Source organism: Typopeltis vanoorti, chromosome 19 (genome assembly GCF_054136105.1).
Source record: "Typopeltis vanoorti isolate ZY-2024b chromosome 19, IOZ_Tvanoo_1.0, whole genome shotgun sequence".
Lineage (NCBI taxonomy): Eukaryota > Metazoa > Arthropoda > Arachnida > Uropygi > Thelyphonidae > Typopeltis > Typopeltis vanoorti.
In genome coordinates this window covers 73,384,017-73,409,492 of record NC_143567.1, presented here as the reverse complement: position 1 = coordinate 73,409,492, position 25,476 = coordinate 73,384,017, and the positions used below count along the sequence as shown (strand labels likewise).

At 36.0% G+C, this 25,476-nt stretch overlaps 1 protein-coding gene across 3 annotated transcripts in view; it reads right to left on the bottom strand.

Moving 5' to 3' along the window:
- LOC150096246 (afadin-like) overlaps positions 1–25,476 on the bottom strand; it is a 512,466-nt gene that overhangs the window by 289,863 nt on the left and 197,127 nt on the right. The gene's annotated exons all lie outside the window — the stretch shown is intronic.

Sequence of the window (25,476 nt, the reverse complement as noted above, 5' to 3'; positions counted from 1 at the left end):
AGGCATCAGATTTCCCTTATTTAATTCTGCCACTATTATAAAATGCGTGTAAATAATTAAAGCAAGACCTATCATTAACAAACTGATATTGTCAGCTACAGAGGTTCGAGCTGCTAACTACACATTTCTGGACAAAGATATTTAGTCTCTCTCTCTCTCTCTCCCTCCTCCCAACACCTTAATGACTACTGCAGAGATGCAGTAGTCATTGAGGTGTTTATGGCCATTTATAATTACTTGCTTCGGTCATGGTTCTACCTATATAAAATGAAATTATCTCCCTACCCCATTCCACTTATGAGGAATTATGCTCAGGTTGAGACTAAAGCTGAATAATCAACTCAGAGATAATGCTAATTTTCTTGCATATTCCTTCAGCATCCATTTTAAAATTCCATCCAATCCCTCTGTTTTGTTCAAATCAAGCCCTTGGGATAGCCTTGATACCTCCAACTTGTTCATTTCTATCCTTTCATCCAGTTCCACCTCAGCATGCAGATAACTGATGGGTCTACCTCAAATGTTACCATTACTAAAGTGATCACTTAACAACTTTGCTATTTCTAAAGCATGAGACATTTTCCTGCCTTCTGCTTTCAATTTATCATAATCAGTGCATTATACTCCCCATGATTTGCCAACTCCAAAGTTAAAACTACATGATCACTCACTCTCCAATAGAGACAAAACAGCAATATACAGATTCTCATATGCTATCTCTCGAACACATCTTGTTATGAGTCCCCTTCATCAAGAACTGCTTAAGGTAATTTATCCTTAAGCAATTCTACAAATTCTCTTTCTCTTGTCTTGTATGCTTTTCCTCCCTCCACTCTAAATTCCATTAACAGTAATGAGATCCATAACAACAATCCTACTTGTATTAAGGTTGATCTGCCAATACATTCATCACAGATGAGTTTAGCCAGTAGCAACATCCAACCCATTTATTTTTGTTCTGTTAAGCTCTACATCATGCTAAACAGCCTCAAACTCTTTGCCTGTGTTACTGTTCATAACATCACCATTCGGTATCTGTGCTCTGGTTAGATTTAATCCCTCTACAGTTATCAGCAAAACTTACAATCTTCACCTTCTCACTCTTCAGTTTTGCCTCTTCTAACAACTCCTTTACATCCTCTCTCATAGAATACTTCTATTACCATAGAGTACCAATCAAGACAATCATTTCCTTTAAATTACCTTTTTGCATCTGGATGGCATTGCTAATATCATGAATTTTTGCACCAGGGGAAAACACGATTTTGACACACTTTCATCAGGTACTCTTCTCATCATTGAGTCAGCATACACAATTTTCTCCTTAGCTTGTTTGTTTGGTTGGTCTTTATTATTCCTTTGGACCACCTGCTTCTTTCTCTTTTCAGCCCTGCTAATCTCTTGCCACTTCTGCAATTTTTCAATTTTGCACTTTGTCCTGTGAAGGATAACATTTAAGCACACCATTTCTTTATTAATGTCCATTTCATTCTCCTCTATTTCCATGGCTACAAATTTGACATTAATAACATCATTTTCCCATCTTACTGTCGGTATTTCCTGCATTCTCGTCACCTAACAGACTAACTTTTGAAACACTTAATACATTCGCTCTCTCTCTCTCTCTCTCTCCAGTTTCAATTTCCTTCCACATATTCTTTAATTTTCTCAACGAATACATTTCACACACACACTGCACTGAATAAAATCCTGCAAATTCAAATTGCCAGACAAAGTGGTCTTTGCTGTTTGACGCATTGGTGCCATACCGACAATATCATAAAATATCAAAATAGAAATATTATAAAGACACTAAATACTCTAAAAACATGAAAATCTACACTAATACACTAATTTTCTAATGAAAAAACACAATAAAACAGATAAAAATCACCAATTTTAGAGGAGCAATTTTATTTTGGACTGTTTTAGCACACTTGCTGAAAAACCAAGGCTTGAACAGTCTGGGGATATTGTGTGGGATGGGGAATTTAGACCCTCATTTGAGCAAGGACAGTTTTGATTACTTGGCTAGAGAATGTATTTGAATCAAGGGGAAAAGAAACAGCAACATCAAACCATGGATAAAAGATTGTGTTTTCACAGTTTGACCTTCACCTAGCCAACCTAAGATTGGCTAGGAGAAGGTCAAACTGTGAAAAGGATGCTTAGACATTTATGGTTGGTGCTAAAAAGAGCCAACATTTGTAAGCTCTTTAAAGAAAAGAGCTTACAAATGTTGGCTCTCCTCTTTTCAACACCAACCATAAACATCTAAAAATACAGTATATTTGGAGCATACTTAGTTAAGAAAATGTTCAGGCTATAGAAGACAATGAGAATTATCTGGTATTCTAGTTGGTACATGACTGGTTTGTGTTAGATCATTATTATAAGCAAATAACCTGGCTTCCCCTTCAGCTGGATCTATGAAGTTAGAGGAGAGATGATATTTTGAATTATGAACAATGACATGACCAAGGAAGATAATCTCAATGTTTAGGCAGACAGATTGTAGGTAATCAACCTGTGATGATAAATAATCAAAGAGATCTGCATGATCAGTGGAATTAGGAGAGGGCAAAGGCAGATGAAAGCAACAAAGGGAGCCAAGGAAATCTCGAGTCAGAGCAGATCAAACACAGAAGAGATAGAATCTCTCCCCCACCATGATTTTCCAGTTCTCCCTTTAACCAATCCATCATCGCATGGCAAATCTTGGTAGATCATTCCTCCACTATATCTGACAATCTTTGCTCCTCTTTCCTTCTCTTTGTATCTGATCAGTGCTTTTGTCCATCTGCCCATTTGTCCATCTCAGCATGGTTTTGTGAAGGATAGATCATGCCTCAGTAACTTGCTCATGTTTTATAACAGTGACGGCTGAACTGGATAAGGGAAATGGATTTACAGTGATTCTACTGGACCTTGCTAAGGCCTTTGACAGGATACCACATGGAATTCTAATCAGTAAACTGCAGCATATGGGGATGGATATAGGGTTGGTGAGATGGATAGGAGGGTGGTTGATGGAGAGATATCAGAGTGGTTTATTCAGGAGTAGAGTCCAAAAGATGGCCTGTGACTAGTGGTGTGCCGCAGGGTTCTGTTCTTGGACCACTACTGTTCAATTTGTTCATTAACGATATAGGAAAGCATCTGAGAGGAACTGTTCATTTGTTTGCTGATGATGATGCAAAGTTGGGTAGAGCAATAGTGCAATAAAAATCATCTTGCAATAAAATTTTGCAAGATGATTTGGATAGTTTGGAGGACTGGGCTAAGGAGAATGGATGTCAATTTAATGTGGCAAAATGTAAGGTTATGCTTTTTGAGATGAAAAGATTAGCAGCAGTATATCACATTGGTGGAACTGTACTCCAGGAGATTGACAAGGTGATTTGGGAGTGTTGGTGGATAGGGAGTTGAAGGTTAGGGGGCACATCGCAAAAGTGGCTAAATCAGCTCATCAAATCATTTGGTTGCTGAAAAATACTTTAACAAGCAGAGACAAACAGATTATTGTTCCTCTGTATCGAACCTTGATAAGATCCCATCTAGACTACTGTGCCCAGATATGGGCACCAGGGTTTCTTCTGGATGGAGAGAAGGTAGAGAGGATCAAGAAACGAGTGACCAAGATGATAGCAGGTCTATGGAATGAACCTTATGAGAACAGGTTGAAGATTTGTGGGTTGCAGAAATTGGTGGATAGGCAGAAAAGGGTGATATGATTGAGACTAGGACTGGTGGTGGGAGGACTAGGGGCCATACATGGAAGCTGGGCAAGAGTGTGGTTAGCACGGGTGTTAGAGCTAGGTTTTTTACTTGGAGAGTGGTGAATGCTTGGAATAAGCTGCCAGATCTGTTATGGGTGCCATGACTGTAAATGAGTTCAAGGCGAAGTATGATAGATACTGTGTGAATGTCGAATAGTTGTTCTTGACATGATGTTAGGGCCTCCCTCGATGAGTCTATGGAATCCTTGAAGTTGCCCGTAATAATAATAATAATCTGTCATCTGTAAATCACTAATATGGCTAGCCCATCTCCATTTACATGACTTATAATACTTCACAATATCCTCTACCCCAATCATATCTCTAATTCTATTCTTTTTGCTATGCGGAACATTCTTCTCTCCAAAACTTTTTTATCATATGCAATCTGTCTTCCTGTTTCTTAGTCATCTCATGTCTCACTTCCATTGGTAAACAATGAAACATAGCACATATTAAATAGCTTTCTTTTCAAACATACAAGCAAATCTCCTAACAGATAATCATTATACAGCCAAAATGCTTTGTTTCCTTGTGTGATTGTTCTGTTAATTTATCTATCTTGTTTTTTCTTAAAACTGTCTGAGATATATATATAGTCATCTATAATTTCAACAGGATTACCTACTAATTTTACTTCAATTTTTAGTATTATTATGCAAGACCTCCAAGGAGTCAAGGTTTCGTTGAGGGAGGCTGTAGTTCATCACACCGGTTGTTATACTTTCTCTTAATTTCATTCATATTGGATGCACTGACTACTGCTCTGTGAGAGGAACAACTAGCTCTCACCCCCTTTTTAATCACACACAACTTCCATAGATGCCCACTTGTCCTCTCCCACACCTTCCATATAGTGAAAATTTTCATCAGTTGATAACTTAACATCCTTTCAGAAGTTTATAGACCACTATCATATCACTTCTCTTTCTCCTGATGACCAGTATTTGTAGTCCACATACTCTCGATCTGTCCTCATAATCTACATTCCATAATCCCAATATCATCACTTGTTTTTCTTTGTGCCTTTTCCACAGCTTCTTTATCCTCTTTGAAAACGTGAGACCAAATCTGTACACAATAGTCCAGGTGTGGTCATATCGAGTCCTTGTAAAGAGGCAAAATGACTCCCATATCCTTATATGTCAATGTTAATTTCAACATCGCAATTATTCTCTAAGTTGTATTTGCCATTTTTGCAATGTGACATCTGCACTTCAGTTTCATATCCACCATATCTTCAAGTTCCTTACTGATTCATCAGTTTCTTGCAACATAATTCCACCAATATAATATGTCATCTCATTACACTAAAATGCATAACTATACGCTTACTAACAATGAATTAACATCTATATCATTTAATCAATGTTCCAGCTTATTCAAATCATTCTGCAAGCACTGTATATTAGTAGCATCTTTGATTGCTACAACCTATCTTTTCATCATCAGCAAATGAACATCTCCATTCTTGTAGATAAACTTATACGTTGGTGATACATAACTGTCAGATTTTTAAGGAAAGACAACGTATACTATAATATTAATTAAAAAAATCTTTCAGTAATGTTACATTGCCATCTTCAGGGAACATAAAAATAATGATGTGCATGCAGGCAATAACTAAACAAACATGGCTGAAGACAACAACTGAAGTCGGTCCTAGAGTCCTAAAAGGTGCCACCTAGTGGGCTAAATTGGGTAACAGTCTTGGCTGTTGGGCTGATGCAAGACTGCCCCAAATATGGGAAGCTTGCATTCTTAGAACATCAGCCCAAGAGCCAAGACTACTACCCAATTTAGCCCACTAGGTGGCACCTTTTAGGACTCTAGGACCAACTTCAGTTGTCTTCAGCCATATTTGTTTAGTGTTAGTGCCTGCATGCACATCATTATTTTTATGTTCCCTGAAGATGGTAATGTAACATTACCAAAATATAGGAAGTATTAATTTTTTTAAATTATTATAGTATACATAGTCTTTCCTAAAAATCTGACACTTAATATTTCAATCCCAATTTCTCCAGTTTATGCAACAGCCTTTCTGTTGTATCCTATGAAATGCATTAGCTAAGTCGAACAGTATCACAATGTATTCATTTACTTTATTCTACTCCTGTAACATTATTATAAAGTTGAAATTGGTGTCGAGGCTATCAGGTGAAAAGACATGCTGTTGGAGAGCTCCTGAAAGATTTGTAAATTTTGTTGATTTATTAAGTGCTTTCTTAGATTTAATTGTGTATTTTTAGTTTATTGTTGTAGTTTTTAGTGTAATTATTGCACTATAGCATTTTATAATATAATTGCAGAAATATTATTAGTTTTTACTACTCTCAAAACTTGTAGTAACAAGGCAGTGTCTAAGGCTGAAGTTACTGCTACTGAGGAGAGCATTTGTCCTGATGAACAAAAGTACTACTGCAGTGATGATGATGATGATAATTTATGAGGATAAGTTGACATTGGAAATATCTCGATTAAAAGAAATTATTAAAAAATCTACCAGGGAATTGGAAAAGGTGCAAAAATGTTTGACTAAACTTAGGATAAGAAGGATCAGAACAAGAACAGGCAGGAAAGTACTGAGGTTGGTATCAAAATATTAATAACGAGATAAGTCAATTTAAAATCTAAGAAAAAAGAAGTCATATGGTATGGTGACTCAATTTTAATTTTTGCACTTGCCAAGGGAGTCACTACTTCTAGTTTCCCGGCAGCAAAAATTAAAAATATGACAAACACAACTGAAAACTAAAAAAGAAAAGTAAAAGAGATGGTAGTTCTGGTAGGTACAAATAATTTAAGTAATGACAAATATAGTATGAGAGAAGATATGAAAGGTCTGTTGGAAGAAGTGAGAAAGAAATGTGAGAGAGTAAAAATTGTAGGATTGCTACCCAGATATGACAGTACTGAGTTAAGAAGGAGGGCAATGATAACAAATGATTTCATGTACAGGCTGTGTAGAAGATATGGATACCAGTTTTTAGATGTGTGTGGGGGTGTGTTTGATGGCAGAAAAGACTTGTATAAGGATGGCCTGCACTTGAATTCATTTGGCATCAGAAGCCTGGAGAAATTACTTCTTGGTATGAGACCCAATGCAGAGAGTCAGGGAAACTAGATCAAGGGAGAAATGAGAAAAATGTGTGTGAAAGATCAGCTATGGTATGCAAATGTGTCAAAGATATGAATGCCTTCGAACATGGTTATGTATGTGGCAAAGGGATGGAAAAATATGCTTTAGGTTCAGATGTTTTAAGTATGTCTGGGGAGGGAAAAGAGTAAATTCCAGAACAAGACCAAATACATTGCATATCTAATTATAAGAATAGGCTAGGTGTTAATTTATTATGTCTATACACAAATGAAGAGCATTAGAAACAGAGGGGTTGAGTTCGTTGCTTTATTGAATACAATGTGGCTTAAGATTGTTGGTATTAGTGAAATCTGGCTATCAGAATCAGATATGGTAAGTGGGATCGAGTATAATGGGTATACCATTTTTAGGAATGACAGAAGAGATAGAAGAGGAGGAGGAGTGCTACTAATGATATCAGTTAGGGTAGAAACACAAGAAAATGATGGTAACAATGTCCAATGTAGTGAGTTTGAGTCTATCTGGTGTGAAATGGAGGTAAACAGAATGAAATATATGGTGGGGTGTTGCTACAGACCTGGAGGGGACGAAGAAATGCATTGCCAATTATCCTTATGGGTACCAATGGGTACCTTATGGGTGACTGAGTAGAAGAGAAATATCATAAGAAAGAAGAGGAATTTATTGAATTGTTGCGAGACAACTTTCTCAAGCAGCATGTGAAAGAAGGAACTCAAGGTCAGAGTGTTGGATTTGCTCATAACATCAGAAGGGGTCTCTGTCAAGAATATGGCTATTTTACCACCAATTGGTGATAGTGATCATGCTGTACTTTCTTGGGAAGTATCAATTTGTATTGATGCTGTGATTAAAACAGGTTACATGCTAAACTACAAAGCTGTAAATTATGATCAACTTAGAAGAATACCATCTTTGGTCCCATGGTATCAGTTATTACTGAATGGGAAAAATGTCAGCAATGCATTGGAATCTCTGAAAAAGTGCTTAAATGAGGTGGTATCTCAATGTATCCCTAGTGTTCAAAGAATAAATAGGTTGAGAGTGAAATGGATGTCCAACTTTATTAAGCAAGAAATCCACAAGAAGAAGATGATGTGGAAAGAATATCATGAGAATAAGAGTGAGAGGAGTTATGAAATATATAAAGCTCAGGCCAGAAAAGTAACGAGTATTGTGAGGAAAACTAAATCGGAGTATGAAAAGAAATTGGCCATGCAAGCTAAAGGCAATTGAGAAGAATTTTATCGTTATGCCAAAAGTAAAAGAAAGAATGAATGTGGAAGAATAACTTTATTGAATGCAGATGGTACTCAAGTGTCGGAAGCTAAAGAGATTGTTCAGTTAATGAGTGCTCACTTTGCAGATATATCAGCCAGGTGTATGTAACATGGTGCACAGTGCTACTGCTACATTGAATGAAGAGTTAGAGGTTCATGAAAATGAGGTTGAAGAGCTGTTGCATAACTTGTATAAGAAACTGTTCTATAGGGACAGATGGAATATCAGCCCATTTGCTAAAGGAATATTCAGCCAAATTGGCAAGGACTTTCACATGTTTGTATAACTTGAGTCTCAGCTCAGGAATGATACCACAGGAATGGAAGGAATGTATGACAGCTCCACTGTACAAGGGTGGTGCAAGACTGATGCATCTAACTACCAACCTATCAGCACCTCTGGTGTGGTAGTGAAGATTTTAAAGAAGTGGTAAGAACTTGCATACAGAAAAGTGTAGACAAACATGCTATACTTTGATGACTAAACAAACGCACGTAATAACCACAGTAATAAGTTTTAATAAGTAAATATTTCATCCTAAGTATCATAGGACATCGTCAGTACAGTTAATTCAAACAATACTAGAAATAATATACAGTTAGGGCACACGATTACAATGGAATCCCAATATGCATGCAGTAGCGTGACATAGAATTAAATTAAAATATATCTGGAGCGGAAAAAAAATAGATTACATTAAAATAAAATGTATAAAAAAATTATTTTACACAATTTGTATGACAATTTCTCATACTTTAGGATTAGCAAGAATGTTATTACAATTTAGAATTGGTCTGTGATTAGGGCTTCAGCACTTTCTTTATATAAACGTTCATGTTTATATAAAGATCTACATAGAAGTTTGTTCTTTTTCCAATGGATCCTATGGTTTGGGTTTTCAATTCCATGTTATGCGAGGCCAGATTTCTGCAGTTTGACAAGACAGATATGGTCTTGATGTTCCAAAATGCATTTATGAACATAGTACGACAATTTATAGCAGCATGGAACCTCATACACACCAGGTAGCATCAGAGGTGAAAGTTTGTCTTTAGGAGAAGATAACAAGTTATAGATCTGGTTGACTGGTTTGCAGATAGTAGCAAGTTTGTATTTCTTCATAATTTTTGAAAGACGTTCGGAGATGCCTTTGACATAAGGTATGGGAATCCTATTGGCTTGTTCTTGTCTAGGATGATGAGTAGGGAAGTGATTGATGATTTTTTTTTGAGTTGTTTTAAGATTATATCCATTTAGTATGGCTGTATTTTTGATTATTTCCAAATCTTTGTTCAGAGATTATTCAGAGGAGCAGAATTTGTGTGATCTGGATACTAATGATTTAATGATGCCAAATTTTTGAGATGGATGTGAGCAGAAGTACTGTGAATGTGGCAACCTGAAAATGTTGGCTTGCGATAGACAGAAGTGGAGATGGAACCATCTTTTTTTTATGGGTAAATCAAGAAAGGAGAGAGGTGACTGAAACAAAAAAGACAAAAACTGGTGAGATCTTTCTGAGCAATAAATACAAAATGTTATATTCAGGTAATGACATTCAAGGAAAAGAAAGAGTAGCCATAGTATTCAACACAAAATATGAGGCTAATCTTCTTGAATGGCAGTCAGTCTCAAGTAGAGTGATGTGGGCAAATATGAGAATGGGGAACTGGACAATGAGACTTATTTGTGCCTATGGTCCCACAGAAAGTTCTACTAAGGTAGAAGTGGAGGAATTTTTTTGAGGCTTTAGAAAAAGCAACTGACACAATGAAAAAGGAAAAGTTGGTCCTTGTTGGGGATCTAAATAGCAGAGTAGGAAATGATTGTGAGACATACAAAAATATTTTGGGAAAATTTAGAGAAAAGAGCAAAGCTAATAATAATGGCAAATACCTGTTGGATTTCTGCTCAGGACATGGACTGGTTATTACTAACACCATGTTCCAACATAAAAATGTGCACAAATTCACATGGAGAGAAGAGGCTAGGAATAAGAAAAGTCTCATTGACTATGTTATTGTTGACAGTGATGTTTTCTCCCTACACCAGAGTGTACAGAGGATTTGAAATTGGAAGTGATCACTATTCAGTCTTGAACAGGATAAAATTGAATTTCATATTGAAAAGAATAACATGTAAGAAAGTTTTAAAGCGAATAAAAGTTGAGCAGCTCTCAGATGTGAACTGTAGACTAAAATACACAAAGATTATTGAAGAAAAAATGAAAGAGTTTGAGAACAGGAATCAAACCTTGGAGATTCAGTGGCAAGCCTTGAAGAAAGCCCTGATTGATTCAGCTAGAGATGCATGTGGTGAAGTTGTCTGCAAGGATAGAAAAATTAGAACTCCATGGTGGACACAAGAAATTAAACAGGCAGTGAAGGAAAAAAAGAAAGCATATCAAAAGTTCCTAGCAAATAAGTCAGCTTGTGCTCTTAGAAAATACAGAGACAAATGCAAGAATGCTAAACACTGTGTAAAACTAGCTAAACAAAAGTCATGGGAGGACTTCTGCAAGAATATAGAAAATAAATATCAAGAAGGTGGCAAAATGTTCTGGAGGTTGTTGAAAAAGCTTAGGAATGGAGAAAAGAGTGCTGTAAAAGGAGTTAGAGATGATAAAGGTGACATGAAAATGGGAGAAAAAGATACCCTTGAAGTATGGAGTAATTACTTTGAAAAACTGCTAAATGAAACAAGCAATGGTGACAGCACAGTGGTAAAAAACACTGACCAGGCATGCAGTCAGGAATACATATCCATACTTGAAGCAGAAAAAGCCATCAAAGGCTTGAAATGTGGAAAGGCAGCAGGAGTAGATGATATTCGACCAGAAATGCTAAAGTATGGTGGTATAAGAGTCTTACAGTGGCTGCACTGCATAGTTCAGAAAGCCTGGACAGAGGGACGAATTCCCGATGATTGGAGTAGAGCTCTCATAGTACCCATATATAAAAGGGGAAATAAAACTGAATGTGAGAATTACAGAGGTATTTCCCTACTGAGTGTTCCTGGCAAGATCTATGCAAGTATACTTGAGAAACGGTTGAGAAGAATTGTGGAAGAAAAGCTTGGTGAAGAACAAGCTGGATTCAGGCCAAATAGAGGCTGTCAGGATCAGATCTTCACTTTACGACAAATAGTCGAGAAAGCATGGGAATATAACAAAGATCTGTATTTAAGTTTTGTCGATTTGGAAAAGGCATATAACAAGGTGTCAAGAGAGAAGCTATTCAATACGTTATATGGTGCCAATGGGGCATTATATCAAGCAATACTTAGTCTTTATTTGAGTTGTAAGTCAGCAGTTAGAATTGAAGTACAAAAAGATGGTTTATTTGGTGTGAGACAAGGATGTACATTATCCCCTCTGTTATTCATTATCTATATGGATCACATTATGAAGGAAAGTGGTATTAAACATGATATCAAAATTGGAGATGTTAATGTCAGCGCTTTGCTTTATGCAAATGATGTCATTCTTCTAAATAAATCCACTACAAGTTTGCAAGATTCTCTGACTAAATTGAATAACTGTTGTTATAGATATGGTATGAAGGTCAGCAATAAAAAGACAAAGACAATGAAAATAGGCAGAATCATTGAAAATGTCAACTGTGTTGTGAATGGAGAACCTGTGGAACAAGTAAAACATTTCAGTTTTTAGGCATGATTTTTAGTGAAGATGGTAAATTAAATACAGAAATAGACAACAGAATCAGCAAAGCTGGTATGGCGGTAAGTCAATTGAATAAATTCATATGGAATAAGAGAGAAATTAGTCAGAACACTAAATTAGCTGTATACAAGACAGTGTTCAAACCAGTTTTAACTTATGGATCTGAGAGCTGGTCAGAAGTAAAACACTTGACCAAAGACTAGAGACTGCAGATATGAGTCCTGAGAAAGATTATAGGCGTGAACAGATGGCATCAATGGCAATATCATATTAAAAACGAGGATATTAGGAAAGAACTTGACATTGTCAGCATCCAGGAATGCGTTAGCAAAGCTAATCTCAGGCGGTATGGTCACTTAAACAGAATGTGCAAAGAAAGATTAGCAAAACAACCCAGAGGAAGACCAAGATATAGTTGGATTGATACAGTACAACATGCCTTAGACGACAGAAATATAAGATCTGATAATGTTGGAGTCTTGTCAAGTAACAGACTGATTTGGAGGAAAATTGTAGATAGGAAGTTAGTAATCATGTAATTTTTTTCACGTAGTACTATTATATCCTGTACACCCCTTGAGGGTACATGGCAGGAATTTGATCGGAGTGTTTCTAGAGGAATTCTAGAAACAGGTTGGTGATAAGAGAGACCCAATTGCTATTCCTTCCTCTTGCTTGTAAATTTTCTCTTTCCAAGTAACCGGACGTAATAACAAATTTGAATAATTCAACCATATTAGATGGAAATTTTTGAGTGAACAAGTCGACTGTTTCCTTATGGGGAATATTAGTGAAGAGGGAGACAATGTTGAAGCTAATTAGCATGTCAGTTTCCAACAGTTGAATGTCTTATTTTTGTGTGAAACTCTGTTGAATTTTTAATTGATGAGGCTGAGTGGTCTATGTGAGGATGGAGAAGGTTAGATAAAAATCTTGATAATTTGTAAGTCAGGCTGAAAATGGAATCCATGACGGGTCTGAGTGTAACATTATTCTTGTGAAGCTTAGGTAAACCATATATTCTAGGAGGCCTAGCATGGTATGTCCTGACATACCATGACAGAACCGACAAGGGAAATAGCACTGTAGTTCTAGATACCATATCATATGACCGAAAAATGAATTTACTACTCCGAGAAGAGTAGTCTCTAGGAAGACCCTGTAACCTCTAGAGAGCGCATCGCCTGGGTGGCAGATAGGGGAGCCTACCAGATATGGCGGGGTGGTCCGAATATGTTGAATAAGGACTCGTCGACCAACAGGGCCACAAGAGGCTATCATCTTGATAGCAAGGGAAGTGGCTTTCCCATGGTCCCCTAGCTGGGTCTATTCTCTCTCTTCCCTCTTCTTTGAGGTAGGCCCCCCTTGCTCTTTAATCTTTCATATATGGCATTCCTCGCCCAATTTGTAACTCACGACCCTAATGCTATTAAAGTAATCGAGGGCTATGGGTTATTCTATTTCTATCTCTTCTCTTTAAAAATCTTTCCTACCACTTAAGGCAACTTGAAGGCCTCAAGATGGCAGCACCATAGCTAGACTGCAGATGGCCAGTAACCCTCTCAGTCAAAATCTGAACCCACTAAAAAGACTCATGAAGATAGTAAATGGACAGACTTTTTTGGTAACGAACCGGCTTGGAGTAAGGATTCGAAAAGAAAATTACCGAAAACAAAAAAGAAAAGCAGAAATACACCTGTTGGAATATAGCCACCTGGAATGTGAGAAGTATCCACCACAAAATCATAGAACTGGACCAAGCACTAGAAGAAAGAAATGTAAAAATAGCAGTAATTACAGAATCTAAAAAAAAGCAAAGAACAGGCGAAACTGAAAATTATATCTATATATACAGTGGGGTAAAAGCAGAAGAGAGAGCTAAATCTGGTGTAATGATCTTTCTACATAAATCTCTTAGAAACAATATAATCCATTACAACTTTTGGAGCGATAGAATAATAGAAATGAGAATTAAAATAGACAGAGGCTATATGACAGTAACTGGAACTTATGCACCTGAAGAAGGAAAAGAGGAGGACTCAGAAAACTTCTACATCCATCTGCAGAACATATTAAATAAGACTAATCCTAAGGATCACATTTTGGTATTAGGAGATCTCAAAGCAAGAATTGGCAATAAACCATATAAACCAAGCATAGGACCTATCAGAGAACTTAACTGTAATAGAAATGGAAATAGATTTAGAGATTTTACTGTAAGCATCATCAAATTCCTGCCATGTACCCTCAAGGTGTGTGTACAGGATATGATAGTACTACATGAAAAAAATTACATCATTACTGACTTCCTATCTACAATTTTCTTCCAAATCAGTCTGTTACTTGTCAGGACTCCAACATTATCAGATCTTATATTTCTATCGTCTAAGGCACTTTGTACCGTATCAATCCACCTATATCTTGGTCTTCCTCTGGGTCATTTTGCTACCACCCTGGCAGAGAACACTTGTTTTGCTAATCTTTCCTTGCCCATTCTGTTTAAGTGACCATACCACCTGAGATTAGCTCTGCTAACGCATTACTGGATGCTGACAATGTCAAGTTCTTTCCTAATATCCTCGTTTTTAATATGATATTGCCATTGATGCCATCTGTTCACGCCTATAATCTTTCTCAGGACTCTCATATCTGCGGTATCTAGTCTTTGGTCAAGTATTTTACTTCTGACCCAGCTCTCAGATCCATAGGTTAAAACTGGTTTGAACACTGTCATGTATACAGCTAATTTAGTGTTCCGACTAATGTCTCTCTTATTCCATATGAATTTATTCAATTGACTTTCCACCATACCAGCTTTGCTGATTCTGTTGTCTATTTCTATATTTACCATCTTCACTAAAAATCTTGCCTAAGTAGCTGAAATGTTTTACTTGTTCCACAGGTTCTCCATTCACAACACAGTTGACATTTTCAATGATTCTGCCTATTTTCATTGTCTTTGTCTTTGTAATGCTGACCTTCATACCATATCTATTACAACAGCTAGTCAATTTAGTCAGAGACTCTTGCAGACTTGTAGCGTATTTATTTAGAAGTATAACATCAGCCGCATAAAGCAAAGAGCTGACATTAACATCTCCAATTTTGATATCATGTTTAATACCACTTTCCTTCATAATGTGATCCATATAGATAATGAATAACAGAGGGGATAATGTACATCCTTGTCTCACACCAGATTTAACATTAAACCATCTTCCTGTACTTCCTTCAATTCTAACTTACAACTCAAATAAAGACTAAGTATTGCTTGATATAATGCCCCATTGACACCATATAACTGCAGCATATTGAATAGCTTCTCTCTTGGCACCTTGTCATATGCCTTTTCCAAATCGATGAAACTTAAATACAGCTCTTTGTTATATTCCCATGCTTTCTCGACTATTTGTCGTAAAGTGAAGATCTGATCCTGAAAACAGCCTCTATTAGACCTGAATCCAGCTTGTTCTTCACCAAGCTTTTCTTCCACAATTCTTCTCAACCGTTTCTCAAGTATACTTGCATAGATCTTGCCAGGAACACTCAGTAGGGAAATACCTCTGTAATTCTCACATTCAGTTTTATTTCCCTTTTTATATATGGGTACTATGAGAGCTCTACTCCAATCATCGGGAATTCGTCCCTCTGTCCAGGTTTTCTGAACTATGCAGTGCAGCCACTGTAAGACTTTTATACCACAATACTTCAGCATTTCTGGTCGAATATCATCTACTCCTGCTGCCTTTCCACATTTCAAGCCTTTGATGGCTTTTCCTACTTCAAGTATGGATATGTATTCCTGACTGCATGCCTGGTCAGTGTTATTTACCACTGTGCTGTCATCACTGCTTGTTTTATTTAGCAGTTTTTCAAAGCAATTACTCGATACCTCAAGGATATCTTTTTCTTCCGTTTTCATGTCACCTTTATCATCTCTAACTCCTTTTACAGCATTCTTTCCTCCATTCCTAAGCTTCTTCAACAACCTCCAGGATATTTTGCCACCTTCTTGATATTTATTTTCTATATTATTGCCAAAATCCTCCCATGGCTAGTTTTACACAGTGTTTAGCATTCTTGCATTTGTCTCTATATTCTCTAAGAGCACAAGCTGACTTATTTGCTAGGAACTTTTGATATGCTTTCTTCTTTTCCTTCACTGCCTCTTTAACTTCCTGTGTCCACCATGGAGTTCTAATTTTTCTATCCTTGCAGACAACTTCACCACATGCCTCTCTAGCTGAATCAATCAGGGTTTTCTTCAAGGCTTATCACTGAATCTCCAAGGTTTGATTCCTGTTTTCAAACTCTCATTTTTTCTTCAATAATCTTTGTGTATTTTAGTCTACAGTTCACATCTCTAGCTGAATCAATCAGGGTTTTCTTCAAGGCTTATCACTGAATCTCCAAGGTTTGATTCCTGTTTTCAAACTCTCATTTTTTCTTCAATAATCTTTGTGTATTTTAGTCTACAGTTCACATCTGAGAGCTGCTTAACTTTTATTCGCTTTAATACTTTCTTACATGTTATTCTTTTCAATATGAAATTCAATTTTATCCTGCTCAAGACTAAATAGTGATCACTTCCAATTTCAAATCCTCTGTACACTCTGGTGTCCTGCACTAGGGAGAAAACATTACTGTCAACAATAACATAGTCAATGAGACTTTTCTTATTCCTAGCCTCTTCTCTCCATGTGAATTTTTTGCACATTTTTATGTTGGAACATGGTGTTAGTAATAACCAGTCTATGTCCTGAGCAGAAATCCAACAGGTATTTGCCATTATTATTAGCTTTGCTCTTTTCTCCAAATTTTCCCAAAATATTTTTGTATGTCTCACAATCATTTCCTACTTTGCTATTTAGATCCCCAACAAGGACCAACTTTTCCTTTTTCATTGTGTCAGTTGCTTTTTCTAAAGCCTCAAAAAATTCCTCCACTTCTACCTTAGTAGAACTTTCTGTGGGACCATAGGCACAAATAAGTCTCATTGTCTAGTTCCTCATTCTCATATTTGCCCACATCACTCTACTTGAGACTGACTGCCATTCAAGAAGATTAGCCTCATATTTTGTGTTGAATACTATGGCTACTCCTTCTTTTCCTTGATTGTCATGGCCTGAATATAACATTTTGTATTTATTGCTCAGAAAGATCTCACCAGTTTTGGTCTTTTTTGTTTCAGTCACCCCTATTATGTCGATCTGGTACTTATCTACCTCAGCTAGCTCAATTTCTTTGCCATTCAGGCTTCTTACATTGATAGTACCGATCTTTAACTCTGGTGATGTTGAGATGATGTTTGTTTTCAGATTTAACCTTAAAATAATGAACACCTTCTTCAAACAAAGACATTCACAGATACACCTAGGAAGCAAGAGACACAAGAAGCATTATTGATTACATAATCAGCAATATCAAAATGTCAGAAATGATAATAGATACAAGAATATACAGAGGATCTCAAATAGAATCAGATCATTACCTTTTAATTGGAAAAATAAAATGGGAACGAAGATGGAAAACAACAAAAAAAAGCATAAGGAAAATAGAAATTTTGAATCTTTCAAAGTTAGACTTTTGGATGATGGTAGTATTAAAGACTTGTACCAAAAAAGAATAAAGAACTGGATGACAAGTATAAAACAAAATCAGAACATAGAAGAAGAATGGTCAAACCTAAAAACCATAATGGCAAAAGCTGCAAAAGAAAGTTTAGGAATAAAGAAAAAGTGGAAAAGAAAAAGAGGCCTTAGGGACTGGGATGATGAAATTAAATGCATTATTGAAGAAAAGAAAAAAAAAGCATATAAAAACTGGCTCAACCTAAAAACGATAGAATCAAAAATTGAATACAGCAGAAAAAGAGCAATAGCAAAAGCAGCACGCAGGAGAATAAACAGAAACAGATGGAACAATTTTGTAACAAAATTAGTGAGAGACTGTACGCTCAAAAGACCTAATGCATATAAAATCCTCAAAGATCTAAGCAATGAAACTAGAGAAAAAGCAGATATTAATACCATTAAAATAGAAACATGGCAAAATTACTACCAAGATGTATGGTATGATGAAAACATTCAAAACAGAAAACTATTCTTTGTAAACATCTCTGATAACTTGGAAAACATCACTCTAGAAGAATTAACAGAAGCATTATCCCAAAGCAAAACAGGAAAGGCTCCAGGAGAAGACAATATAAACTTGGAACTTATCAAATTTGCAGGACTTGAATTCTCACTCAGGTTACTTAACTTGTATAATATGATCTGGAAAGAAGGAAAATGCCCACAAGATTGGACCAAAGCAATAGTTATTCCCATCTACAAAAAAGGACACAAATCTGATTGTAATAATTATCGTGGAATTAGCTTACGTAGTACCTGTTATAAAGTATATGCAAAAATCTTAGAATATAAACTTAAACGTATAGTAGACCCAAAATTAATAGAAGAACAAAATGGATTCAGAAAAGGCAGGTCTTGCATAGACTCTGCATTTATGTTAAAATTATTAATTGAAAAACACAGAGAAATGAACATAGAAACACACATAGCTTTTATAGATTACACCAGGCATTTGATAAAATTATCAGAGAAAAACTATCAGAAATTCTAGAAGAATATGAAATACCAAACCAACTCTTTAGAGTTATATAATATATATCAAGATAATAAAATATCTGTGAAGAAGCTGGAAACCAATAAATCGAGGAGTACATCAGGGTTACCCTCTCTCACCAATTTTATTTAATATATACATAGATAAAATCATAAAAGAATGGAAGATAACTAATGAAGGAGGATTCAAGATAAACCGTAACACCAGATTAGCTACTCTTCTTTTTGCTGATGACCAAATAATCCTTGGAAATAATGAAGATGAACTACAAAAATCATTATAAAGTCTAAATAATCTGATAAAAACATATAGTATAGAAATATCAACTGACAAAACAAAAGTCATGGCCTTCAAAGGTGCTAATCCAATAAGAAGCAAAACAGTAATAAACAACAAAATAATAGAGCAAGTAAATACATTCAAATATTTAGGTTGCACAATCATATGAAAATGAAGCTGATATAGAACCAAACATATCAAACTTTTTAAAAGTAACAGTCATTATAAATAAAATTTTTAAACCCAATTATGTACAAAAACACACACACGAATAAGAATCTACAATACAGCAGCTAAACCAACCTTACTTTATGGCAGTAAGATATGGACAATAAAAAAAGCAGATGAAAGAAGGATTGAATCATTCGAAATGAAATTTCTGCGCGGAACTGAAGGAGTCACAATAATGGACAATATGAAAAGCAGCGAAATCAGAAAAAAACTTGGAATTACAACCCTAAATGAAACAGTTATTTGCTATAGAGAAAAATGGAAAGAATACATACTGAGAATGAAGAGAAGCAGAATACCTAAACAAATTCTAAATTACCACCCAAAAAGTACTCGATGCAGAGGAAGACCCTTAAAAAGATGGAATTGAGTCCAGAACAGGCCACTTGGCCTATAAGCCTGGAAAGGAAGAAGAAGAAGAGATCAAAATACATATGCCAAACTTGATTACGATCCTGTAAAAAGACAGCTCAAGAAACTCAGGACATATTGGGATTCCATTGTAATCATGCACCCTAACTGCATATTATTCCTAGTATTGTTTGAATTAACTGTACTGACGATGTCCTATGATACAAGATGAAATATTTACTTATTAAAACTTATTACTGTGGTTATTATGTGTGTCTGTTTAGTCATGAATTTTATACTCGGCAAGGAACGGCATGGGTTTACTAAAAGAAGGTCATGTTTTAGCAATTTGCTCATATTTTATAACAATGTTACGGCTGAGTTGGATAAAGGGAATGGATATACTATGATAACGTTGGATTTTTCTAATATTATCATATTATTTTTGAAAGGCTGTTGCATAAACTAGAGAATATGGATTGGAATATAAACTCTTCACTTGGATCAGGGAATGGTTGACAGTTAGATATCAAAAAGTGGTATGTGAATCTGCCAGATTTAAGGTGACCAGTAGTGTACCTCAGGGTTCAGTCCTTGGGCCATTACTGTTTCAATCTATACATTAATGACATCAGGAAGGATCTAACATCAGATGTGCAATTGTTTGCCAATGATGCGGAGATAGACAGGGCAATCAGGGATGCTAATGATATTCAACAAGTACAAAATTATTTGAATCGACTGGAAATCTGGGCAAACATAAATGGCTGTCAATTTAATGTTAGTAAGTGTAAAGTTATGCACTTTGGCATGATTAGAGTCCAGCGGCATATATTATATTAGCACGGTTATGCTACAAGAAACTGAAGAGGCAAGGGATCTTCTTGGCATATTGGTGGATAGGAATTAGAAGTTCAAAGGTCACATAGCAAAAGTTGCAAATACAATTCAGAGGATAATTGCGATGTTGAAACGAACCTTCACATGCAAGGATAAGAAGTCATTTTGACTGTTTATAAGGCTTTGATAAGATCACACCTGGATTATTGTGCACAGATTTGGTCTCTCAGGTTTCAAGGGGATAAAGAAGCTGTGGAAAGAGTTACAAAGATTATATCTGGATTATAGGATTGAGATTATTTAGATTATGACAGATTGAGAGTATGTGGATTGCAGACTGGTTAACAGGAGAAAGAGGGTGACATGATAGAGGTGTATAAACTTTTGAACTGGTGTTATAGGATATCAACTGATGAACTGATGTTATAGGATATCAACTGATGTGTTCTCTCCCCCACCTTCCATATAACTTCGTTATATGGAAGGTGGGGAGAGAACACAGGGGCATCCATGGAAGTTAAATTTATTTGCAGTCAAGAAAGGGGTAAGAGCTAGGTTTTTCTCACAGAGAGCAGTGAGTTGGTGGATTAATTTGCCCTTAAGGGTAGTGAGTGCATCTAGCGTGAATGAATTTAAGGAAAGGTATGATAGCTGGTTTGGGTGATTTATTGCCTCTCTCGATGAGTACTTGACTCCATAGAGGTCTCAGATACTACTACTACTAATAATAATAATATGAGCAAAGCTCTAAAACACGATCTCCCTTGAAAATCCATGCTGGTCTCTGCAAATCATGGCTCGTCTGTCAACCCATTTCTGTATTTCTGTTCTTATTAACTTCTCTAAAATCTCCACCACCACTCCAGAGATATCGATAAGCTAGCAGTTAGACATCAGTTTTTGCACCATCCTTGTAAAGTATAACTATCAAACATTCTTTCCATTTCTGTGGTATATTTCCTAGTGATAAATTTGATCTGAATTTAGCAATATTGTTACAGTTATGTTAATTTTTAAGCATTTTTTTCCTCTTTTCATGCTGTCTGTCAAGGGTATTTAGCATTTCCTGAGCTGCTCATTTATTTATTTTTTTCTCCAAGCAGAACAATGTAATCTGCAAAGCAGTAATGACTAAGATTTCTTCCACTGACATAAAAAACAACTGTTTATTGTTTATAGGAACATTAATATCTATAATCTGAATCTTGGTGCACAACCTAGTACATTATGGATTTCAGACTTTTTTTTTTTATTTTTTTTATTTATTTTTGAGTAATGAAAAAATAATCCTGAATGAAGAAAGAAATCAAGTATCATTAACACCCATGGCACTGATGTGCTATAATTCATCATACCTCTCATGTGTGAGATCAATAAAAAAATAAATAAAAAATTTCAAAGTACATGACTAGATATAAAGTATATTGCGCATGAGAAAAGAATATTATGTTAGTTGTGTGTGGTTTATTTGCCAAAACATAAAAATTATTTCTCTCAACCTATATGAAGATTTGTATACAATTATCAACTTAAATAAGATACGATAGCTACTAAATGGATTTTTCCACTTTATTAAATATAAACTTGGCATTTCAAGCTTTAATACATTAATGAATTGCATAAAATGCAAAGTTTGTTAATTAGTTAATGCAATTCTTAGAGCGATTTCTCAATTTGATAATCAAATAACCAAATTTTCTTATCTGTATTGTAATTGACATATGAAAATCTCTCATTAAATCCTTTAATATTAGAGATTTCAACTTGGTCAATGACCACCTTCATTGATAACCGCAAACAACTAATGTATGCCATGAGTTTTCATGTTTATTGTCTAGCACGAATTTACCCATTTGTTTTGCAACTATTTTTCAGTGTTTAATCACTATCATCATCTTTGTATTCAGTTATTATGATGTGCCTAATCCAGAAGAAGCCACTGGTTCCATTTTAGGGGGTGAAACTACCCGGTGTAATTTATTTAATTTAAATAGGGGTGCTTAAGGGTCAAAGCTGTATAACTGAGAGGAGACCTCCACATAGCCTTTAAAGGAATGTGGAGAACCGACCAGGGCTTCTGACCTAATGTCCAATCCTCACCTTCTCGTGGTGCACCCTGTTGGGTATCTACCTGGATACTGAACGAACGAGGATGGGCTGGCAATTTGGAACTTAGCCAACCAAATTGTATTCTTATTGGTTAAACCAAAATAAAAAATGATGGTACAACATGACAAAATTTCATGCCGGCTGGGGCGTCGCCCAGTTAAACAAGGCCCCTGTTGTTTTTGCCAGGGAAGCAGGGCGAACAGCAAAAAGTCAACTACTAGAACAATTCTGAAAACACACCCCAACTCAACATCACCAGAGTTAAAGATCGGTACTATCAACATAAGAAGCCTGAATGGCAAAGAAATGCAACTAGGAATTAGATAAGTACCAGATCGACATAATAGGGGTGACTGAAACAAAAAAGACAAAAACTGGTGAGATCTTTCTGAGCATTAAATACAAAATGTTATATTCAGGCAATGACAATCAAGGAAAAGAAGGAGTAGCCATAGTATTCAACACAAAATACGAGGCTAATCTTCTTGAATGGCAGGCAGTCTCAAGTAGAGTGATGTGGGCAAATATGAGAATGAGAAACTGGACAACGAGACTTATTTGTGCCTATGGTCCCACAGAAAGTTCTACTAAGGTAGAAGTGGAGGAATTTTTTGAGGCTTTAGAAAAAGCAACTGACACAATGAAAAAGGAAAAGTTGGCTCTTGTTGGGTATCTGAATAGCAGAGTAGGATATGATTGTGAGACATACAAAAATATTTTGGGAAAATTTAGAGAAAAGAGCAAAGCTAATAATAATGGCAAATACCTGTTGGATTTCTGCTCAGGACATGGACTGGTTATTACTAACACCATGTTCCAACATAAAAATGTGCAAAAAATTCACATGGAGAGAAGAGGCTAGGAATAAGAAAAGTCTCAATGACTATGTTATTGTTGCTAGTGATGTTTTTTCCCTGGTGCAGGACACCAGAGTGTACAGAGGATTTGAAATTGGAAGCGATCGCTATTTAGTCTTGAGGAGGATAAAATTGAATTTCATATTGAAAAGAATAACATGTAAGAAAGTTTTAAAGCGAATAAAAGTTGAGCAGCTCTCAGATGTGAACTGTAGACTAAAATACACAAAGATTATTAAAGAAAAAATGAAAGAGTTTGAGATCAGGAATCAAACCTTGGAGATTCAGTGGCAAGCCTTGAAGAAAACCCTGATTGATTCAGCCATCAATCAGGGTTTTGTCTCACATGCTTCTCAGTGTCAATCTCTGATTGACACAGAGAGGCATGTGGTGAGGTTGTATGCAGGGATAGAAAAATCAGGACTCCATGGTGGACACAGGAAGTTAAAGAGGCAGGGAAGGAAAAGAAGAAATCAAACGTTCCTGGCAAATAAGTCAGCTTGTGCTCTTAGAGAATACAGAGACAAATGTAAGAAAGCGAAACTGTGTAAAACTAGCTAAACAAAAGTCATGGGAGGACTTTGGCAAGAACATAGAAAATAAATATCAAGAAGGTGGTAAGATATTCTTGAGGTTGTTGAAGAAGCTTAGAAATGGAGGAAAGAGTGCTGTAAAAGGGGTTAGAGATGATAAAGATGACATGAAAACAGGAGAAAAAGATATCCTTGATATCTTTTTCTCCTGTTTTCATGAGTAATTATTTCGAAATATTGCTAAATGAAACAAGCAGTGATAGCAGAGTGATAAAAAAAAGCTCAACAGGCATACAGTCAGGAATACATATCCATACTTAAAGTAGAAAAAGCCATCAAAAGTTTGAAATGTGGAAAGGCAGCAGGAGTAGATGATATTCGACCAGAAATGCTGAAATATGGTGGTATAAAGTCTTACAGTGGCTGCATTGCATAGTTCAGAAAGCCTGGACAGAGGGACATATTCCTGATGATTGGAGTAGAGCTCTAATAGTGCCCATATATAAAAAGGGAAATAAGACTGAATGTGAGATTTACAGAGGTATTTCCCTAATGTTCCAGGCAAGATCTATGCAAGTATACTTGAGAAACGGTTGAGAAGAATTGTGGAAGAAAAGCTGAGTGAAGAACAAGCTGGATTCAGGTCAAATAGCAGCTGTCAGGATCAGATCTTCACTTTACGACAAATAGTCGAGAAAGCATGAGAATATAACAAAAATCTGTATTTAAGTTTTGTCGATCTGGATAAGGCTGACAAGGTGCCAAGAGAGAAGCTATTCAATACGCTAGTTATATGGTGTCAATAGGGCATTATATCAAGCAATACTAGTCTGTATTTGAGTTGTAAGTCGGCAGTTAGAATTGAAGGATGTACAGGAAGATGGTTTAATGTTAAATCTGGTGTGAGACAAGGATGTACATTATATCCCTCTGTTATTCATGATCTATATGGATCACGTTATGAAGGGAAGTGGTAATAAACATGATATCAGAATTGGAGATGTTAATGTCAGCTCTTTGCTTTATGCAAACGATGTTATACTTCTAAATAAATCCGCTACAAGTTTGCAAGATTCCCTGACTAAACTGAATAACTGTTGTAATAGATATGGTATGAAGGTCAGCATTACAAAGACAATGAAAATAGGTAGAATTGTTGAAAATGTCAACTGTGTTGTGAATGGAGAACCTGTGGAACAAGTAAAACATTTCAGCTACTTAGGCACGATTTTTAGTGAAGATAGGAAATTAAATATGTAAATAGACAACAGAATGAACAAAGCTGGTATGGTAGGAAGTCCATTGAATAAATTCATATGGAATAAGAGAGAAATTAGTCGGAACACTAAATTAGCTGTATACAAAACAGTGTTCAAGTTTTAACTTATGGATCTGAGAGCTGGGTCAGAAGTAAAACACTTGACCAAAGACCACAGATATGAGTCCTGAGAAAGATTAGAGGCATGAACAGATGGCATCAATGGCAATATCATATTAAAAACGAGGATATTAGGAAAGAACTTGACATCCAGGGATGCGTTAGCAGAGCTAATCTCAGGTGGTATGGTCACTTAAACAGAATGGGCGAGAAAAGATTAGCAAAACAAGTGTTCTCTGCCAGGTTGGCAGGAAAACGTCCCAGAGGAAGACCAAGATATAGGTGGATTGATACGGTACAAAGTGCCTTAGACGATAGAAATATAAGATCTGATAATGGTGATATTGGAGTCTTAACAAGTAATAGACTGTTTTGGATAAAAATTGTAGATAGGAAGTTAGTAATGAT